Consider the following 19,885-nt stretch of genomic DNA (forward strand, 5'->3'; position numbering starts at 1 on the left):
GGTAACCATAAGTTTGTTTTCTACATCTGTAACTCTGTTTCTATTTTGTAAATAAGTTCATTTGTATCATTTTTTTAGATTCCATATATAAGCGATATTATATGATACTTGTCCTTCTCTGTCTGACTTACTTCACTCAGTATGACAATCTCTGGGTCCATCCATGTTGCTGCAAATGGCATTATTTTGTTCTTTTTTATGGCTGAATAATATTCCATTGTATATATGTACCACATCTTCTTTATTCATTCCTCTGTCGATGGACATTTAGGCTGCTTCCATGTCTTGGCTATTGTAAATAGAGCGGCAGTGAACATTGGAGTGCATGTATCTTTTCAAATTATGGTTTTGTTCAGATATATGCCCAGGAGTGGGATTGCTGGATCGCATGGTACTTCTATTTTTAGTTTTTTAAGGAACCTCCATACTGTTCTCCATAGTGGCTGTAGCAATTTACATTCCCACCAACAGTGCAGGAGGGTTCCCTTTTCCCCACACCCTCTCCAGCATTTATTGTTTGTAGACTTTTTGATGATGGCCATTCTGACTGGTGTGAAGTGATAACTCATTGTAGTTTTGATTTGCTTTTCTCTAATAATTAGTGATGTTGAGCATCTTTTCATGTGTTTGTTGGCCATCTGTATGCCTTCTTTGGAGAAATGTCTATTTAGGTCTTCTGCTCATTTTTTGATTGGGTTGTTTGTTTTTTTGTTATTGAGCTGCATGAACTGTTTATATATATTGGAGATGAATCCCTCCCTGGTCACTTCATTTGCAAATCTTTTCTCCCATTCTGTGGGTTGTCTTTTCATTTTGTTTATGGTTTCCTTTGCTGTGCAAAAGCTTTTAAGTTTCATTAGGTCCCATTTGTTTATTTTTGTTTTTGTTTTCATTACTCTAGGAGGTGGGCCAGAAAAGATCTTTCTGCAATTTATGTCAGAGAATGTTCTGCCTATGTTTTCCTCTAAGAGTTTTATACTTTGCCACCTTACATTTAGGTCTTTAATCCATTTTGAGTTTATTTTGTGTATGATGTTAGGGAGTGTTCTAATTTTATTATTTTACATGTAACTGTCCAGTTTTCCCCACACTACTTATTGAAGGGACCATCTTTTCTCCATTTTATATTCTTGCCTCCTTTGTCATAGAGTAGTTGACGATAGGTGTGTGGGTTCATCTCTGGACTTTCTATCCTGTTTTATTGATCTATGTTTCTGGTTTTGTGCCACTACCATATGGTTTTGATTACTGTAGCTTTGTAGAATAGTCTGAAGTCAGGGAGCCTGATTCTTCCAGCTCTGTTTTTCTTTCTCAGGATGCTTTGGCTATTCAGGGTCTTTTGTGTTGTAAAATTGTAAAAAAAATTTTTCTAGTTCTGTGAAAAATGCCATTGTTAGTTTGATAGGGATTCCATTGAATCTGTAGATTGCCTTGGATAGTATAGTCATTTTGATAATATTGATTCTTCCAATCCAAGAACATGGTATATCTCTCCATTTCTTTGTGTCATCTTTGATTTCTTTCATCAGTATCTTATAGTTTTCAGAGTACAGGTCTTTTGCATCCTTAAGTAGGTTTATTCCTAGGTATTTTATTCTTTTTGATATGATGGTAAATGGGATTGTTTCCTTAATTTCTCTTTCTGAACTTTCGTTGTTAGTGTGTAGGAATGCAAGAGATTTCTGTGTATTAATTATGTATCCTGAAACTTTACCAAACTCATTGATGAGCTCTAGTAGTTTTCTGGTAGCATCTTTAGGATTTTCTATGTATAGTATCATGTCATCTGCAAACAGTTTCAGTTTTACTTCTTCTTTTCCGGATTTCTTTCTTTTTCTTCTCTGATTGCTGTGGCTAGGACTTACAAAACTATGTTGAACCCAAGTGGCTAGAGTGGACATCTTTATCTTGTTCCTGATCTTTGAGAAAATGCTTTCAGTTTTTCACCATTGAGAATAATGTTGCTGTGGGTTTGTCATATATGGCCTTTATTATGTTGAGGTATGTTACCTCCATGTCCACTGTCTGGAGAGTTTTTATCATAAATAGGTGTTGAGTTTTGTGAAAAGCTTTTTCTGCATCTATTGAGACGATCATATGGGTTTTTTTCTTCAGTTTGTTAATGTGGTGTATAAATTGATTGGTTTGTGTATGTTGAAGAATCCTTGTGTCCCTGGGATATATTCCACTTGATCATGGTGTGTGATCTTTTTAATGTGTTGTTGGATTCGGTTTGCTAGTCTTTTGTTGAGGATTTTTGCATCTACATTCATCAGTGATATTGGCCTGTAATTTTCTTTGTTTATGATATCTTTGTCTGGTTTTGGTATCAGGATGATGGTGGCCTCATAGAATGAGTTTGGGAGTGTTTGTTCCTCTGCAGTTTTTTGGAAGAGTTTGAGAAGGATTGGTGTTAACTCTTCTCTAAATATTTGATAGAATTCACCTGTGAAGCCATCTAGTCCTGGACTTTTGTATGTTTGAAGTTTTTAATCACAGTTTCAATCTCATTACTTGTAATTGGTCTGTTCATGTTGTCTATTTCTTCCTGGTTCAGGCTTGGAAAGTTGTACCTTTCTCAGAGTTTGTCCATTTCTTCTAAGTTGTCCATGTTATTGGCATATAGTTGCTTATAGTAGTCTCTTTTGATGCTTTGTATTTGTGGTGTCAGTTGTAACTTCTCCATTTTCATTTCTAATTTTATTGATTTGAGTCCTGTCCCTTTTATTGCTGATGAGTCTGGCATAAGATTTATCAAATTTGTTTATCTTCTCAAAGAAACAGCTTTTAGTTTTATTGATCTTTGCCATTGTTTTCTTCATCTGTATTTCATTTATTTCTGGTCTGATCTTTATGATTTCTTTCATTCTACTAACTTTGGGTTTTGTTTGTTCTTCTTTCTCTAGTTGCTTTAGTTGTGTTTTTAGGTTGTTTATTTGAGATTTTTCTTGTTTCCTGAGCTAAGATTGCATTGTTATAAACCTCCCTTTCAGAACTGCTTTTGCTGCGTCCCATAGGTTTTGGATCATTGTGTCTTCATTGTTGTTTGCCTCTAGGTATTTTTTAATTTCTTCTTTGATTTCTTCAGTGATCCATTGGTTGTTTAGTAACATTGTTTAGCCTCCATGTGTTTGTGTTTTTTTACAGTTTTTTTCCTATAATTGATTTCTAGTCTCATTGAGTTGTGGTCAGAAAAGATGCTTGATATGATTTCAGTTTTCTTAAATTTACCAAGGCTTGATTTGTGGACCAGGATGTGAACTCCCCTGGAGAATGTTCCATGCTCACTTGAGAAGAAAGTGTATTCTGCTGCTTTTGGATGGAATGTCCTATCAATATCAATTAAGTCTCTCTCGTCTAATGTGTCATTTAAGGCTTGTGTTTCCTTGTTGGTCTTCTGTGTGGATGATTTGTCCATTGGGGTAATTGGGGTGTTAAAGTCCCCCACTATTATTGTGTTACTGTCAGTTTCTTGTTTTATGGCTGTTAGCATTTGCCTTATATATTGAGGTGCTCCTATGTTGGGTGCATATATATTTACAATTGTTATGTCTTCTTGGATTGGTCCCTTCATCATTATGTAGTGTCCTTCCTTGTGTCTTGTAACAGTCTTTATTTTAAAGTTTATTTTGTCTGATTAAAAAGCTGCTACTCCAGCTTTCTTTTGGTTTCTATTTGTATGGAATACCTTTTTCTATCCCCTCATTTTCAGTCTGTATGTGTCCCTAGAGCTGAAGTGGGTCTCTTTTAGACAGCGTATACATGGGTCTTATTTTTGTATCCATTCAGCCAGTCTTTTTCTTTTGGTTGGAGCATTTAATCCATTTACATTTAAGGTGATTATTGATATGTATGTTCCTATTGACGTTTTCTTAATTGTTTTGGATTTGTTTTTGTAGGTCTTTCTTCTTCCCTTTCTCTTTTGTTCTCTTCTCTTGTGATTTGATAACTATCTTTGGTGTTGTGTTTGGGTTGCTTTTTCTTTTTGTGTGTTATGTATTGTAATTTTTTGGTTTGCTGTTCCCATGAGGTTTTGATATAGCAGTCTATATGTATACAAGGTTGTTTTATGTTGCTGGTCTCTTTCCCACCTAGGGAAGTTCCTTTAACATTTGTTGTAAAGCTGGTTGTTTTTGTTTTATGTACTTACTTTTTGCCATATAAAGTTAGCATTTTTATGAGGTTAAATCTATCATCTTCCTCATGGGTTCTGGTTTTGGTGTCTGCTGGTACATTGGCTTTTTTTTTTTTTTTTTTGAACTGTGTATATTACGGACGGTTTTAAACACAGAGTATTTGGCAGAATAGTATAATGAACCTCCATGTACCTCAGTCTGGCTTCAGTAATTAAGAACTCACAGCTAATCTTGTTTCGCTTATATCGTCTGTATTATTTTGAAGCAAATTCAGATATTAAATCATTAAGTACTTCAGTATGCACACTGACTTTAAAGGTATTTTTAACTAACCTGTATTTTACATCTGCCATAGTTTGTCTTGCTGGAATCACTGACTTTCACTACAAGATACTTATAATGTTAAACCAAACATCAGCATTAGTTAAGATTATTGTTACATAATTTAGGATTTTAAAATAGCCTCTATGAGAATTTAATTATACTAAATACTTATGTTACTCCTCTCGCATTGATTAAATATACATATCTGTATGATATCCGTATAACTTTTTTGTTACTAAAGTTATATCTTTTTTTTTAACCAAATCCTGTTCTTTTAATCATTTTTTTTTTTTTTTAGATGTTGGGGGTAGGAGTTTATTAATTATTTATTTTTGCTGTGTTGGGTCTTCATTTCTATGCGAGGGCTTTCTCTAGTTGTGGCAAGCGGGGGCCACTCTTCATCACGGTGCGCGGGCCTCTCACTATCGCGGCCTCTCTTGTTGTGGAGCACAAGCTCCAGACACACAGGCTCAGTAGTTGTGGCTCACGGGCCTAGTTGCTCCGCAGCATGTGGGATCCCTCCAGACCAGGGCTTGAACCCGTGTCCCCTGCATTAGCAGGCAGATTCTCAACCACTGCGCCACTAGGGAAGCCCCTAAAGTTATATCTTAATAAAAAGCTTCAGCTTCCTTTTTTACTAAAGTTATGCCATATTAGAATCTATAACTCTTCTTATACCATGATATAAATTTTATTTTCCTGTCCTCAGAAGGCACTATCCTAAATTGTGAATTATGTTACTATATTAAAAAGACTTTCCAAGCCTTTTGAGTAAAACTTCGTATACACCTCTCCAGAAACATAACAGGGTTTGTTTTGTTTTTTTTTAATCCATGGATTAGATAGAATTTCATTTGTTATATGTGGTTAATATCTGATTAGTTTTTGAGCTATCAGTTCAGAAGAAAGCAATACCATCTTAAGGCCTTCTTTGGGGTTTGATACTGAATATAAAAGTTCATCATAAGAAGTTAAGAAAGTATCTCATGATTACTAATGCCAGAAAGAGTACAGAATATCATTAGACATGATTCTTATTCAAAGAAGAAGGATAAAAAAACCAGAGTTAGTCTCAACTGGAAATAAGATTGTCAATACATATCAAATGCAGAGAAGGAAAATAAATCTGAACCTTCGTCACAGCTAAGTAATATCATGTAAGTTTTTATAGTTAAGAGACTCCTTTAGGTTAATATTGCCAGATTATTTCATTTTATAAATGAGAAAAGAGAAGAGCAGAGAGCTTAGCTGAAGCTTATCCAAAGTCACAAGAATGTTTCTTTATCCAGTTTTCTCAGAAGATATTTAAGAAGTATTATAAATAAAAGGTTCTAAAAAGTTATCATTATTAGCAATAATAACAGTTATTCAGTGCTTACTATGTAGCAGTCAATCTACTAAATACTTTGAATTATTTATTTCATTTAATCCTTACAGTGTGCTTTGAGGTAAAATCTTTTATTATCCCCTTTTACAGAGGTAAGGAATCTGACTCTAACCCAGGCAGCCCGAGACACATAGCCCTCACTCTTAATTGCTGTTATTCAGAGAAGAGACTCCTAAATGTTATAATCAGTAAGAAATTGTATTTCTCTATCAACTAAAGTAGACAGAGTTACTGGAAGAACAGAGAGAGGATTCCAGCAGTCAATCCTAGAGATAAAGCAGGAATGGAAAGTTTTGGTAAGATAGATGGCAAGAAATTACATCCTAAGGAAAAATAATGTGAAAGGTCTAATTAAGGAAATTTGTGGCATGATTTGACTCTAGATTATTCCCTTATTTTCAGGGAATGCTGCATCCCTCAATTCATTTTTGCATTTATAAATTTTATTTTGGTTTTCAAATAAAGGATGGCTTATCTTTTTCATAAATTAATGAAGAAAGCAACACTCAAAACGTGTTGACTGTTGCTCTAGGTTTTAATGCTTGCTGCAGTTCGTGTCTAAAGGTGCACATGAATTAAGCAAAAAAATGAAATCATGAAAGAAGAAAGAATTTTTTTAATGAATTTGCAAGTTTAGTTGTAAGTAGCAATCACAGTTTTAGCTTGAGGCTTTTCTGGGTGATTGTGAATAATGATTAGGTGAGATTACAGACCCCAGGCAAAGCCCGAGGACATTAATCCTCCTAGACAGTCATTTATCCTCAAAATAAATGGTCCTTAGTTTGTGGAGTATTGTTTGAAATACCAGAAGGAATCAAGACTAGAGTCTGTCATTTTATCCCAAGGGTCATCTCAGGAGTCTGAAGCTTAAATGTTAAGATAAATGTTTACCAAAATGAAAACCGTTGGCAGGCTTTTCATTTACTGTTGCTTTATTTTATTTTTACTGCTTTGGGGGTATGTATTTTTATTTACCCTCAGATGGAATTATGTATTAAAAAATTGTAACCCCAAGAAAGTAATATCACTATTGAAAATTGTGTTCAACTGTGTAGAGCATCTATTCAGGGGAAATGGGTAAGATTTTTTTTAAAAAGATAATAAATTCCACCTCTCATTTTTATTAGATTTTCATGGAAATTTATGTTTGAGAGAATTCTCATTTACTACTCTTTGCTAAAAACATTCTTCTAGCCCGATCTTATCATGTAAAATTATGAACTGGTTAGTGTGGCTATTTTGAAAGCCCTGAAGTTTTGAATTCATGGATAATTACGTATTTTTCAATTACCAAAATCTCCATTTCCTTCGATCCTTATAGCTCTTTGCTCTAACTCTTCTCTAAAAACTTTGTGACTTAAGTTCTTAAAACGAGTCCACCCTCTTTTAAAACATATTTACATAATAGATAGTAAGAGGGAGGAAATTAACAAACTAAAACATTTACTTAACTCACCCAATGTATGGAATAATAATGATGATAATACTAATAAAAAGGGTAGTGTTCTCGTAATCATCTAATAACATGAAGAAGGGTAACGAGGCTTTATATAGGGTTTACTATATGCCGGTCACTATTCTAATTCACATTCTAACTCAAAACTCCATTATTATCCCCAATTTTAAATGAGGAAACTGAGTCAATAAGAGATTAAATAGTAAGTAGTAAATTTGGGATCAGAAACCTGAACCAGGGCTTGAGGGAGACACAGTAGAAAATTCTCAGTCCTACATGGCCTCACATCAATACATATAAGGCTTTGTACTGGGAACATAGTGGTAAATGAGGTAGGCACAGTTCCTGATTTCATTAAACAGAAAATTACACAATTTATTTCATTTCCACATTATAAGGTAATGCAAGAACATATGTAGGGACCTCATATAGTCTGGGAAAATCAGGCAAAGGATCTCCGAAGAAGGGGCTTTTTGGCTAAGATCTGAGGGATGAGTAGGATCCACAAGGTCAGGTGGAAATGGGGAGTAGGATAGGCAGGGGCCACACTGTGACTTTTATGGGCCCTAGACACTTTTGCCTTCATGGGCCCCTTCCTCCATAAGAATATTAAAAATTGTATTTTGTGATTATACTGGTATGAAGACAAATATGTTAGTATTATATACTAGAACATTTTCTTTCAACGAAAAGTGGTTTTTTTTCCTTATTTTAATAGAAATGGACTCCTAAAAGTATTTTGGGCCCTAGGCACTTGTGCCCGCTGTACCTAATGGATAAGTCAGCCTGGAGGTGAATATTGGGCCAAACATTTCAGATGGAAGGAACAGCATAGGGACTTGCTTGCTCAGGAAACTGAAAGGGGGCCAGTGTGGTCAGAGCAGAGAGTGCAGGTGAAGGAGGCATGAAGTGAGGCTGGTGAGGCAGGCAGGGCCCTGTAGGCAGTGTTATTTATCCTAAGAGCTTCCAAAGGGGTGTGTGTGTGTGTGTGTGTGTGTGTGTGTGTGTGTGTGTGTGTGTGTGTGTGTGTGTGTGTGTGTGTGTGTAGGTGGGTGTGCTTAAGTCAAATTAATATATGCACATGGTTAAAATCAATAGTTCTTTGGTTCCCCTTTTCCCACTGACGCCTCACTTCTCCTTCCACTTTTCCTTCTGATATTTATCTTCATTTATCCAGGTAAAAGTAATTTGCTTCCACCTCAAATTTTTTAATTTATCACTTTTAGGCATCATATAGTAACGCACACACACATACACACACAAATAAAGGAGGCATTATAAATTCACTCACTTAACCCTACCCCACCTCTACCTTTTCTCTATCATTCTTCATTTGGTTTTATCTCTGTTTTGGGTTTCTCTGTTGTAACTGTGGATACAGCAGTATACCTTTATAATACCTTTATTTCTTATCCCATTAACTGTAGGTGCTGCTTTGGGATTGTCCCCTCTAGCAGATGAGGATAAGTGTGTCCACATTCTCCATGGTTCTGTTCTCAGTTCTTTCATTTTTGTATTTCTAAAATTGATGCCATTTACATCTATTTTATAACCATAATTAAGCATTTATATATTATTGTGTGAAAAGTGCCTTTGCATTTTCTGTTCCCACCACCTGGAACATCCATTCACCCACAGGACCACATTGACTGTTCCTGCCCTTCCTTAAGTTCTTGACCCAAGTGACAGCTGCTCAGTAGGGCTGTTTCTGACCATCTTATCGGAAATAGCAACTCCCCTACCTAGGATTCTTGTTTTACTGTCTGTTGTATTTTTCGCTGTAGCACTTATTGTTAATACAAATCATATATTGTATTTCACTTAATTTTTAAAATTATTGTCACTCTCCCTGTCCTTGACTACAGCTTCAAGGAGACAAGGATTATCTACTTTAATTTCTTTGATTTTTTTGGTTTACTATTTTTCCCCTCACTTTTATAATCTCAGTGGCTAAAGTAGTGCCAGATACAGAATCATTTGAATTAATGATTAATTATAGTCCCAAGTAGTCTTCTTTGGTTATATTCCCTTACTTAGGCCATTTTTCAGTTTTCTTAAAATTTCTAATTGCCTATTTTTGTTTTTCTTGCATTGTTTTTCTTTGTCATATTCCCAATTCTTTCCAACTCTTCATTATGTGAAACATTCTGGGCATCTCTTTTTGTTTTTGTTCTTTTCCCTGGGAGCTGCTCTTCTAGATCCTTACATCCTTTGGCTGCACAACTGTCATCCTAAGGCTTCCCTTTCCTCCTCAACCCACATTTTTTCTCTTTTTCGTTGTACATCCTCCTTTAATGAAGCATATCCCTTAGCAACTTTCTAAGAAAGAATATATGGATGATAAACTTTCTGAACTTTCACATGTTTGAATGTTCTTTATTTTATTCTCACTAGAAGTGTATCCAGGTTCTAACATCAGAAGGTGCAAGCGTGGGAGCAGGGCCTGACTGGGGGAAAGGGGAGAAGTGGGGTTTGTGCATCAGTATTGGAGAGGGAGAAAAAGCATTAAAAGGTGCCACGTTCGACTACTTGCTCTACATGAGACACAGTCTAAAAACTGACATTTTGTGCCACTTCTACAACTGACTGTTTTTATAATAGTCTTAACAATCATTGTGTTAAAAATTGTAGAAAGAGTACCGACTTTGAAGAATGTGCTGAGGATAAGCAGTTGCTGCCTATCTTAACTGCTTGCTGTCTGAATTGTAGGTTGTCTGGGATTCTAGGGTACAAATCATTTTCCCACTGAACTTGGATGGTGATGCTCCACAATCTTTTAAAATTTATTTACACCAGCCTGAGTTGTTCCTTTGTAGCTCATCTGTTCTTTCCTTCTGGTAACTTTTGGGGTCCATTCTTGTTTTTCTTGGTGTTTTCAGTTCCCAATGATGTGCATGTTATAGGCTTTTTTCTGTTCATGTTGTATTCAGTGAGCACTTTCATCTGAGGAGTTTAATCCCTAGAAAATAATCTTGTACTATTTCTTTAGTAATGTCCTTCCTTTTTTTCTTTTTTTTCTTCTTGTTCTTTCCTTCTGTAACTGTGTTATTCTGTGAAGGACCACATGAGCTGAACATCTAATGTCTCTTCTTTATAATAATATTTTCTATTTCTTTTTAAATCTATTTCCAGGCAATGCTCTCAATTCCTAAAACCAAACCAAAAAAAGAGATTCATAGCAGGGTTGAAATATAAAATTATGTTTTCATTTTCCAAGAGTCTTTCATATTCTCTGGGAGTTTTGTTTGTTTGTCTTTGTTTGTTTAAAGATGAAGAGGGTAGTGATTAAGAGCACAGATTTTGGAGCCAGACTGAGCTTGAATCCCTGTCTCCCACTTAGTAACTCTGTGACCTTGAGCAATTTTAAATTATCTGTCTCTGTCCTAATCTGAAATGGGGATAATAATAGTCTGCTTATCTCAGAGTTCTAAGGATTAAATGAGTTTGTAAATATAAAACGTTAAGAATAAAATCTGGAATGTAGTAAGCCTTATATGTATTTGCTATTATCGTTACTATTATAATAATCTCTAATATTATTTTGTGTATGTGTCTGCTCACTGTCCCTGAGGATGCTAGCTAGAGTTCTTTTTAAAATTCATCTTTTTTCCCTAAGTTACCCATTGCCTCCAATTCAGCTTCATTTTTCTGTTGCTTTTTGTTTTTTTTTTTTTTCCTCTTTTTTATGCAGGAAGCTTTCTTTAAATATTTGGTAATTCTTGGATACAGGTTCATATATAACAGTGAGGAAATAAACAGCTGATTGGGAGCTTTGCATACAAAGGCAGCTTTTCCTGATTTCAGGTGTTTAGGGTGGCTAGGACAAGACCCATTCATTACAATCGAGAGTCCCTAAATGCCAGAGATAAAAGCTATTCATAGGATTGATTTTCCCCAAGAGGAGCCCTTTGATTATTTCTTTAAGAATGCCTTGCTTCAGTGGATGTGGGTGCCAGCTGTTCCTTATACAAACCTTAAATTAATCCCCCCGTTTTCAGCCCAACCTCTCACTGCTGCTCTCATTGCTGCCCTCTCACTGGGCATCCGCGAGCCTTTGAACCTCTCTGTAGTTCTGCAGATTGATGGGTCCGATCTTAGCTTTTGCCACTCCATGTCTACTGTAGGCTGAGGTTTCCTGTGCTCCACCGCAGCATTTTCCTCTCTGTATTTTCCTGTTCACATTAATTTTTTGAAATCTCTTATCTGTTGATGGTCTGTCCCCCATACAATGTGGTGTCACTTATTTTTTATTCCTTTACTATCATTTTAGTAGGTCTTAAAAGAAGTAAAAACATGTATGGTCTACCTCCCATCTTTAACTAGAAGTCATTGAATGTTCGTAAGTAGAAAAATGACCAGATCAAATGTCATTTGAAGTATAGCAGCATAAACTAACAGACTAAGTTTTCCTGGATATAATTATGTGATGCTTATAGCACCTAGCACATGCTAGATAATAAAACTAGTTATTAAAATAATGACATAAATATATGTTCTTAGACATAAATAGATCAATATTTAATGAAATAAATATTAAGCAAAATATATTTATCATATTACATAAACATAAAATATTAATATGTTATATAATATATTATTCCCCAGGCTAAAACAGAAGTAACTTTCTTCAGAAATCATCTAATCTCTACCTACTCTAGCAGTGCTTTCCGTCTGTTGCTGAATACCAACCTATCTCTTTTATCATTGAATATAAACGTGATTTTGCATAGAATAGCAGTAAATTAGTCTTAAACCAGCCTTTGACTTCTAGAAGCTTATAATCCTTTATTTGCAGTAAGATGACAGCTATGAGGATCAAAATACTGTCTCATAGGGTGGCAATGATGATTAAATGAGATAAAATATATAATTTCATTTTCCCCTTCTTCATACTGTGGACCCATTTTTAAACCACCTCTAGAATATTTCCATAACTAGAGTAAATTCGCTAATCCAAATCCCCTAACCTGTATCTGTATGAAAATTTTGGTACTTTAAAGAGGATTGTTGCCAGCTCATGGAATGTTACATCTAAAAAGTGTTTTTCCTGCTTTCTTGTTGTCTTAAGCAGCTCCGTTGGGTACTTGATTAAAAGATACTTGTAAGCTTTAGTGCTGTTAAAGAAATATACATTGATTATAGCCAAGTCTTTATACTATGAATCATTTCTTTATCAAAGTTCTATCTTTATAAATTCTAGTCACTTAAATGCAGTTTTTTAGTATTTCCCATCTAATTTGTTGTGCTGTCATGTGTGATTTCTCTTTAATGTTATTGAATGATTAAGAAAAATGTACTTAGACAAGTTGCTTTCATTTGAATCTCCCTTAAAAAGAAATATACATACATAAAAATTATAAGTGGTAGCAGAGTTTTATTATAGATTATTAGGGTCTCTCATTTACTTCCTGTCTTTCACATAACCTGGGGAAGGGGAAAGGAGAAATTTTAAATCCAAAACCTAATAAATTCAGTAGATTTCAAGGAAAATAATAAAAATTACAGTAAAGAAGATTCCAGACTCCAGATATCTACAACTATGTGATTGTGGCTTAAAGAAATTAGGAAACCACTATGCATTTTTCATAATTAAAATATATTGTCCAGCCCTTGAGTTTCCTTATATAAATAAAAAGATTGTAATTTCAGATATCATTATTATCATACCTATTTGCCTTTATTGTAACTGGAAATTTTCAGTATCTTCTTCTTGTCTCTTTCTGACTGTTCAGTGCTCACACACACATACAGTGTGTGCACGTACACACACACACATCTGAGGGAGTAGTAAAAACAAAAGGCATTTTATTAAGTAAATAACGCTCCTCAATGGTTTTATTCATTTTAAATAATAGATCAGAAGTTCATTTTCAGGGCACTAGCTTCTATTTTTACATAGGAATTATTTTTAAAACCATACTATGCTATTTTCTTTCATAATTTGAATGTTGTTATGATTTCTTGGTAGCACTACAGAAATCTTCCTGCTTGTTTTTTTTTTTTCTATTCACAGTATTCAAAGTGAGTCATGTGACCTAGATATTGAAAATTGAGGTAGAGTGTGCTGCATTGCTGATATTTACTGTGAAACCTCAGAAACTGCTTCCACAGGCTAGAATTACAGGGTGCACGTGCACACCATTTAATATTGCTGCACAATCATTTTTAAATCTGGCATAAAATATTGTTTTAAAATATTCAATTAATAGAACATAATGCTTTTATATTCCAGTTTAAAAGGCACAAATAATGATTGTTCATTTTAAAGTTTTAGATCATGCTAGATAAGACTCATTATGGATTTTTCCCCATTATTTACCTTGTGTTTAGAATTACAGTAATCTACTTATTTTGAAATCTAACCCCAATAAGGTGCAATTAGTCTGTTGCTATTTTGCAATTTGGGGTGAACTCTGTTAAATTATTAAAAATAAAATAGTATCTAGAGTCTGCAGTATAAAATTGTGATCATCAAGAGAAGTTATTTTATCATCTGTCAGATTGGTGTAGAGCATCTCTTTCAAGAAGTCAGCTTTCACATTCAGGAAGCCATATTCTCCCAGTGTGGAAAGCTCTTTCACCATTTAATACTTTTGTGTAAAAAATAAAGCCCAGAAAGGAAAGCACTGAATGAATTAAAGCATCTGAACAGGTGACTGACTTTCAAGTCATGTATGTACTGAAAGAATCTGATTTGTTTTCTCTTTACTCACTGCAAAAATATTATAAAATAGAAGAAATAACAGATTACATAGCAACTCCCAGCTAAGAAAATTAAAGCACAAATGTGCTAAGGATCAGCTCTGTAGTTTTGTTTGTCCTCGTTTTTTTTTTTTTTTTGTGGTACGTGGGCCTCTCACTGTTGTGGCCTCTCCCGTTGCGGAGCACAGGCTCCGGACGCGCAGGCTCAGCAGCCATGGCTCACGGGCTCAGCCGCTCCACAGCATGTGGGATCTTCCCAGACCGGGGCACGAACCCATGTCCCCTGCATCGGCAGGTGGACTCTCAACCACTGCACCACCAGGGAAGCCCTGTTTGTCCTCTTGATGACAGAGAGATTAGCTTACCAAACTAATTCATAGGTTTCTTTATATAGCCAGGGAAAACTACAGAGTACCAGGGCAGATGACCAGAATCCGTACTGAGAAGTCTAAGACCATAAGCTGGAAACTCAGTGCCTAGAATCCAATCTGAAGTACAAGGAGAGGCAGAAATAAGTAAGGAATACAACCAGGTTTGGCCAAAGCTGGGTAGAATGAGATGCAGTAAACAAATAAACAATAAGCAAATACAAGAGAGTGGCCCGGAACCAGGACTCTAACAGAAAGTGTGGGTGCAGCATATTAATACCTTTTGGGGGAGTGGGAATGGGAGGCATATCAGGACTAGATACTTATTATAATTGAACAGTACACCGAGCTCTGATTTGTCTCCAGCTCCTGGATGAATTTGCTCGTCCTTTTTCCCAAATCAGTATTTCCCAAACGGGTGTTTCATGGAACAGTCTTCTAAAAGCTGTATCATGAAGACTGGGAGAAAATATCACTTGTCAAGTAAATCTGGAAAGTGAAAATACACACACACACACACACATATATATATTCTTCATATTTTTCTTTCTTGAAAATGCATAATGCCCTTATCATGTAAAAGTTTCTTAGTAGTCCTGGAAAAAAGAAATCTGTAAACCCAACCATTCCCAAACATGTTTGACCTGGAACACTATTTTGCATCATATCAAGTTCCATCTTTTAGAGCTGTGTTCTCCAGGACACCAGTTTGGGAAACTAACTGTCTTGTTTTATAAGTATTTCAATAAGCTGTTGCAAAGCCATTTTTAAAAGGTAGGATATATGCTGAATAAATGAATGAATTTGTCCGATATTTACTAATATAGTTGTTTCAACTTCGCACAAGATCCAGTCTCTGATACAAGAAGGGCTCACATTATTATCTGTATAGTCAGACAAATAGGAAATCACTATAGCAACTTATTTTTAAAGGTCACTTACTGTGTTGAGTTATATAAGCTAGGCTCTACAACACAGAACCACTGATCCCATATTTGGGGCAGCAATCACTATTCATTAATAAGAGCATCAAAGCATGTTTCACAACAATTATATTGTGCTCTTAGTAATTCTTGGTAAAGAGGACTCCAACTAAAAGGGTCCTGAAGTGGTCTTGTGTTAACAAGACACACAGAACTGCCAGTAGCCAGGAGATTTGTACTTTCTGTTCTGGATCTGCGATCAGCTGTCTATGAGACATTATAAAAGATATTTCTCTTCTGAAAAATGAAGAGATTACCACTTCTCAGCTAGATATTAAGAATGAACTTCTAAAAAATTCTAAGTTCTGTGCTCATTCTGTACCCAGTATTAATGTGAATTTCCGAAAGATGGATGTAGTATTAAAAGTTTCTGTTACCCTATATTTTAAGTGATCTTCCAAACATAGTTTGGGAAATACAGGACTAAATATATTCCAAAATTCCTTGTAATTCTGAAATGTTATATTCAGTTATTCTAAATTATATATTTACATTTTTCTCCTTACAAGAAAGAGGACAGTATAAGTTCTTTATAAGCAAAGAACTTTACCATGTGCTTGTGAGGGACCAGAGCTATTTGAAAAATGTCCTAGGTTACAGCATTATCTTATAACAACTCAACGTTTAATTAGATCTTTTTAATTTTTAATTAATTAAAAATAATATATGCATGATTTTAGAGTGTTAAAGATTTTTAAAGTTGTTATATAGTATTGGTCTTTATGATTTCTAGATAAAATACTCTAAAATCATGAACATATTATTTTTTACTTTAAAAAATTGCATGTTACAACTCTAAGGAAATAATAGCTAAAGAAGAAATAGTTTTTCCAAAATAGAAACCGTGTTGGGTTTTGTCACTTAATTTAGTAGTTCATCAGTGTCATGTGTCATTGCATATTCTTCTAAAACATTTTTGAATATGACATAGTAACTTTCTGCTATTTAAAAAAACAAAAATAAAGGAAAAATATTTTATTTCTTTGGAGGTAGAGTGGAACGTAGAATGGTTGGGATTTTCTTAAGGAAAATTTAGTTGCAAAAAATATTTGGGACAGGAGACCATTTGAAAAGATTCTCACTGGCCAAATTTGAGACAGTTTGAGCATCAAAATAAATAATGATGATAATGAATTATAACACACTGAATAAAATAAGAATCCAACCATTAAATGAATAAATAAATAAATGAGAGAGAAGAGAAAGCTCTTTCTTAAATTAGAACGACAACTAATACAAGAGATCAGATCATGGAGTTAGAAAACCATCAATGGGATGCTAAAATTAGTGGGTAAAATTTTACATAAAATATTTCCCCACGAATAACTTTTTAACTATAAAGGAAACAATAATTTGACAGTGGATAAACCAGTGGACATCACATTAACAAACTGATGAAATTTAACACCATCAATATTGTATTAAACTGACATTTCATGTGCCTCCTGATATGATGCACTTGAAAAGCACACAGCATTACCTCTGTAGTATTCCCGCCAAAATGCATAACGCAAAGCTAATCATGAGGAAACATCAGACAGACTCAGAATGAGGGACATTTAACAAAATACCTGGCCTGCATTCTTCAAAAATGTCAAGATCAAGAAAGACAAAGAGAGGCCAAGTAAAAGTTCCATTTTAAAGGAAACTAAAGAATCTTTAACAACTAAATGTAATGTGTGATAATGGAACCTGGCCCAGGGGATTTTTAAAAAGTATAAAATGCTAAAAGGGCATTATTTAATAGTTATCAAAAATTTAATATGAACTGTGAGTTACATATATTAAATTTCTTGATTTCAAAAATTATATTGTGGTTATATAAGAGAATGCCCATGTTCTAAGGAAATGCTTACTGAAGTTTTCAGAGGTAAATTGGCACATTGCTCCAATTTACTCTCAAAATAAGAAATTAGATAAATAGATAAGATACTTAGATGACAAAACAAATGGGGCAAAATGTAAACAGTTGAGGAATCTGGATGATGTTTCTGGAGAGTTCCTCATCCTATTCTTGCAACATTTCTCTGAGTTTGAATTTATACCAAAATAAAAAGTTTTAATACTTCTTTGAACTCGAGTATGCCACTGAGAGTTAAAACCTGTTTCATTATCATGGGTCAAATTGTTCCAAGTATTTAAGAAAAAAGGCCAAACCTTAGAAATGTATTCCTTGCTCTTTGTCCAAATTGATAAAATTATAAACCTAAATTAATATGGTGATTAATCCCCCTCTCTCAAGAAAAGGCAATTAATAGTGTATTTGTGAGCCATGTTAAGTTCTTTTTTTTAAGATTTATTTATTTTATTTACTTTTGGCTGCATCGGGTCTCAGTTGTGGCCCACGGGATCCTCATTGAGGCCCGCAGGATCTTTCCTTGCAGAGCACGGGCTTCTCTCTAGTTGTGGTGGGCGAGTTTTCTCTTCTCTAGTTGTGGCGTGCGGGTTCCAGAGCTCATGGGCTCTGTAGTTTGTGGCACACAGGCTCTCTAGTTGAGGCACGCGAGCTCAGTAATTGTGGCATGCGGACTTAGTTGCCCTGCGGCATGTGGGATCCTAGTTCCCTGTCCAGGGATCAAACCCATGTCCCCTGCATTGTAAGGTGGACTCTTTACCCCTGGACCACCAGGGAAGTCCCTCATGTTAAATTCTTTATGTTAAATGTACCATGTGAATTCAGGGTATTAATATTTTAAATGAATGCACTTGGAGAATGTACAATGGACAGCTATTTCAAGACACACATAAAACTTAGACTACATCCATTCTTCCCAACCTCCACCCCACCTGCCACACGCTTGTTTATTCCTCATCCTCCACTTTATGTGGCTAATTCAAGTGTAACAAGAGCTTTGTCCGGTAATCTTTTTTGCCTTCTATATTTTGTAATCATTGTCACCGCTCTATAAAGGTGATAGTTTATGTATTAAATTAAGAAAGGTTTTTTTAAAAAGACTTTCTACTAAAAAAATTACCTGGTTTTTGATATTTTCTTTGTGTCATATATTACTATGTTTTATTTTTTAAGTGGGATAATCATTAAATTATCCTTTTAAATATTTTGTGTGCATTGCCATTTTTTAAAACCTGGCACAATATGTATATTTATGTTATGTATGTTATTTACATGTATTATATGTATATTTACATAAAGGAAGTAAAAATATGTTTTACTTCTTTTATCCTTCTCAAAGTATAAATCTTGCCTTCTTTGGACACATAAGCTATATAGTCTTTATACACTAATTAATATTTGTTTTCTTTTCAGAAGTTACATTTGCAAGTTAGTTGACATTGCAAGTTGGCAAGTCAGAGTAAAATCCAGAGGACTAAATTGTTCTGTGGTTTAATTTTTTTAAGATATTTTCCGTTTAATAGATAATCAGGAGACAAAGACTGTAATAGATTCAGATATCAGCTGGTATAATTTTTGAATCCAAGAGTCTAGACCAAAAATAAATGTGTAAGAGGGGTAAACTAAGAGGGGCAAAGTATGTGTGAATATGTGAGTATGTTTGAAGCAGGATTTTTAAATTGTTTTGATGTTTCTGTGTAAGAAAGAATATTATTATTATTATTATTATTAGGCCATACCGCACGGCATGTGGGATCTTAGTTCCCTGACCAGGGATTGAACCCGTGCCCCCTGCAGCGGAAGCTCAGAGTCTTAACCACTGGACCACCAGGGAAGTCCCAAGAAGGCATATTCTTATTCTTAACGTTATAAATATTGAGAGAGATGAAGGATTGTTTTCTCACAGAACATTTAATGGCTTTCTAAGTAAAAGTAAACATATAAGCATTTCAGCAAATGATTTTTTTTCTGTTGAATGTTATTTTTTTTAATTCCACCAAGAATTTTATAGTCTACATTCAAAATGTATTGAATAAAACATGTCAGTAATATTCTTGCCCTTTTAACAACCATATAATTTCTCTGAGAAAATGGTCCTGTGTCATCATGTAAAATTATTTTATAGAATTAAATCTTGGCGCTCTTATCTACATAAGAAAGGATTCAGCATCAATGTTGACCTACTTTTTTTCTCATTCACATTTTTTTAGCAAGAGAATAACTGTCTCACACCAAGATTTGAAACCAGGATTTTATCGTAACATATTTAAAAAGAGAAACTCATTCTTCTTGTGTTTCTGTAATCTGAATATCAGGTTATACCATATCAACAGCCAGCAGATGGAGAAAAAAAAAAATGCTCTGGGAAGCTAGGCTATAAATACTAGGTTAATTCCAGAACTTCAAGATTTTCAAAATTTTGCTAAAGCTTCTCTAAACTCTCTGATCTTTTAGTAAGAAATTCATAGTTTAGAGTGGGAAAGAAAGGCACAGAATCTCAAGTTGAGGTCTGTATACTTCAGGTGGTTTCATCATCCTCTTATACTTCCTGTGAAAGCCATTTTTGGTCCTCTAATCTCCTCACTGGTGTCGGTTCAAAAAAATCGTTCAATTGGGAATAGAAAAGTGATTTTTTTTTCCCATGATACCAGCGTTGTGACTCTCTTATACATCT

General features: G+C 34.6%; 1 protein-coding gene across 6 annotated transcripts in view; it reads left to right on the plus strand.

Annotated features, from left to right (window-relative positions):
- Window positions 1-19,885, plus strand: part of MBD5 (methyl-CpG binding domain protein 5) — a 402,382-nt gene that overhangs the window by 259,360 nt on the left and 123,137 nt on the right. The window lies entirely within an intron of this gene.

This window comes from Orcinus orca, chromosome 7 (genome assembly GCF_937001465.1).
Source record: "Orcinus orca chromosome 7, mOrcOrc1.1, whole genome shotgun sequence".
Lineage (NCBI taxonomy): Eukaryota > Metazoa > Chordata > Mammalia > Artiodactyla > Delphinidae > Orcinus > Orcinus orca.